This window comes from Schistocerca piceifrons, chromosome 6, assembly GCF_021461385.2.
Source record: "Schistocerca piceifrons isolate TAMUIC-IGC-003096 chromosome 6, iqSchPice1.1, whole genome shotgun sequence".
NCBI classification, from domain to species: Eukaryota; Metazoa; Arthropoda; class Insecta; order Orthoptera; family Acrididae; genus Schistocerca; species Schistocerca piceifrons.
Window position 1 is genome coordinate 570,870,719 of NC_060143.1, and position 3,579 is coordinate 570,874,297.

Sequence of the window (3,579 nt, forward strand, 5' to 3'; positions counted from 1 at the left end):
ACCCGTTCAGGTTGTTCGTTGATCAGTTCACTCAGTTTTTTTAATTACAGAGGGTAACTAACCCTCTGACCGAACACGCTGAGCTACCGTGCCGGCGGGGACTCGAACTCGGGTCTTCCTGCTTGCGAGGCAGAAATGCTAACCATTACACTACCACTGCACAATGGTCAACATTGGCGCACGAACTTCCTAAGCTGTGTGCCCTCCCCAACACAAACTTCAATTCATTTGCCTTATATATTGTCACTACTGCCAGGGCTCTCCGATATTCGCAAACACCCCAGCAATTATGGTAGATAATAAAAAGAGACTTAAATGTCTCAGGGAAATATTTAATTATAAGATCTATAAGATCGCCAATGGTACAGAGACGACCCATTACGTACAATGCGGGGGTGCTTGCAAATATCGGAGAGCCCTGTCAGTAGTGACAATATATAAGGGAAAATGAATTGAAATTTGTGTTTGGGGGGGGGGGGGGGGCACTCAGCTTAGGTAGTTTGTGCAGCAATGTTGGCCATTGTGCTGTGGTAGTGTAATGGTTAGCATTTCTGCCTAGCCATCAAGAAGACCCGGGTTCGAGCCCCGGCCGCAGCACAGATTTTAATTCATTTCGTCTGCTTCGATCATTATAATGAGAATTACGCACACGAAAGAATGATGTTACATCTACACACGCTATTTTCCCACGCAACCTCCATCCTGTTCTGTGGCCTTCCTCCAACGCGAAACAAGGGCGTGTATGCCATGTCGGTATCAATCCTTGTCCTTCAGTGCTTCACTTCGTTAACTTCCTTTGCTGATTGACAGACGCAGCGCCAACTGCCGAGTGGTAATGCGTCTGTCCTCGCGAATAACGACATCAGCTCACTGCTTCATGTCAGGTGTGACAAGCGTGGATGGTCTCCCCGACCGCTGCAAATCGTGGAGCTCCGCCGAACCGCCTTCTGATGACCTCACCCTCCGTGCCCAGCGACTAACTGTACTTCTGTCGACAGCAGATGCTCCATAGATTTTGCACAAACGTTCGTGAATATTCTCTACAGTTTCTTCCTCTGCAGTGAGAAATTCAACGACGGCAAGTTGCTTGTAAGGTACATCACCTACAGACGCCATTTTGAGACTGTTCTGCAGCTACGCTATCTCTCGGAAGTGACGGAAACTTGGCGGCCTCACTCAGGACACCTCAAAGAGTACATACGTAACGTTCTACATTCGTAGCTTTGATTTCGGCTGAGAGAAAAAAAGCGGTGCATTACTTCCTAGGCAACCCTCGTATAATGATTCGTTCCACACATTATGATTAATCGAACAAATGATCCACGAAATATAAAACTAAATAAAAATGGAACAAGAAAATGCAACAATGAACGTTTTAGATTCATTCCAGCAGAAACGAAATACAAAGCTCATGGTCTTCGGCACTAGACTTACAATACACACTGAACTGACAAAAGTCATGGGGTAGCGATATGCGTGTGTACAGATGGCGGTGGTATCGCGTACACAAAGTATAAAATGGTAGCGGACTGGCAGAGTAATCACTTGCAATAAGGTGATTCATATGAAAGTGTTTCCGACATAATTATCACCGCATGACGCGGAATAACAGACATTGAACACGGAATGGTAGACGCATGGGACATTCCATATCGGAAATCGTTGGGGAATTCCATATTACGAGATCCACAGTGTCAAGCGTGCGCCGAGAATACCAAATTTCAGACAATGCCTCTCGCCACGGACAACGCAGTGGCCAGTGGTCTTCACTTAACGACCGAGAGTAGCAGTGTTTTTGTAGAGCTGTCAGTGCTAATAGACGAGCACCACTACATGAAATAGTCGCAGAAATCAATTTGGGTCGTATGACGAAGGTATCCGTTCGTACACTGCGTCGAAATTTGGCGTTAATGGGCCGTGGCAGCACACGACCGAAGCGAGTGTCTTTGCTAACACCACCACATCGCCTGCAGCGCGTCTGCTGGACTCGTGACCATATCGGTTATACCCTAGACCATTGGAAAACCGTGCCTTGGTCAGATGAGTCCCGATTTCAGTTGGTAAGAGATGATGGTGGGATTCGAGTGTGCCACACGAAGCCATGGACCCAAGTTGTCAACAAGGCACAGAGAGAGCTGTTGGTGGTTTCATAGTGGTCTGGGTCCAACTGAACCTATCATTTTCTGGAAACGGTTATGTTCGGCTAGTTGCAGAGCATTTCACAGCCGTCTACATCTACATCTACATTTATACTCGCCAATCCACCCAACAGTGTGTGGCGGAGGGCACTTTACGTGCCACTGTCATTACCTCCCTTTCCTGTTCCAGTCGCGTATGGCTCGCGGGAAGAACGACTGCGAGAAATCCTCCGTGCGCGCTCCAATCTCTCTAATTTTACATTCGTGATCTCCTCGGAACGTATAAGTAGGGGGAAGCAATATATTCGATACCTCATCCAGAAACGCACCCTCTCGAAACCTGAACAGCTAGCTACACCGCGATGCAGAGCGCCTCACTTGCAGAGTCTGCCACTTGAGTTTGCTAAACATCTCCGTAACGCTATCACGCTTACCAAATAACCCTGTGACGAAACGCGCGGCTCTTCTTTGGATCTTCTCTATCTGCTCTGTCAACCCGACCTGGCACGGATCCCACACTGGTAAGCAATACTCAAGTATAGGTCGAACGAATGTTTTGTAAGCCACCTCCTCTGTTGGTGGACTACATTTTCTAAAGTCTCTCCCAATGAATCTCAGCCTGGCACCAGCCTTACCAACAATTAATTTTATATGATCATTCCACTTCAAATCATTCCGTACGCATACTCCCAGATACACTCCTGGAAATGGAAAAAAGAACACATTGACACCGGTGTGTCAGACCCACCATACTTGCTCCGGACACTGCGAGAGGGCTGTACAAGCAATGATCACACGCACGGCACAGCGGACACACCAGGAACCGCGGTGTTGGCCGTCGAATGGCGCTAGCTGCGCAGCATTTGTGCACCGCCGCCGTCACTGTCAGCCAGTTTGCCGTGGCATACAGAGCTCCATCGCAGTCTTTAACACTGGTAGCATGCCGCGACAGCGTGGACGTGAACCGTATGTGCAGTTGACGGACTTTGAGCGAGGGCGTATGGTGGGCATGCGGGAGGCCGGGTGGACGTACCGCCGAATTGCTCAACACGTGGGGCGTGAGGTCTCCACAGAACATCGATGTTGTCGCCAGTGGTCGGCGGAAGGTGCACGTGCCCGTCGACGTGGGACCGGACCGCAGCGACGCACGGATGCACGCCAAGACCGTAGGATCCTACGCAGTGCCGTAGGGGAGCGCACCGCCACTTCCCAGCAAATTAGGGACACTGTTGCTCCTGGGGTATCGGCGAGGACCATTCGCAACCGTCTCCATGAAGCTGGGCTACGGTCCCGCACACCGTTAGGCCGTCTTCCGCTCACGCCCCAACATCGTGCAGCCCGCCTCCAGTGGTGTCGCGACAGGCGTGAATGGAGGGACGAATGGAGACGTGTCGTCTTCAGCGATGAGAGTCGCTTCTGCCTTGGTGCCAATGATGGTCGT

General features: G+C 50.1%; 1 non-coding gene across 1 annotated transcript; it reads left to right on the forward strand.

The window, feature by feature from the left end:
- Positions 1-524: 524 nt before the first annotated feature.
- Trnaa-agc lies at positions 525-597 on the forward strand. Its single transcript has one exon. It is a non-coding gene; the product is annotated as a tRNA-Ala (tRNA).
- Positions 598-3,579: the final 2,982 nt, after the last annotated feature.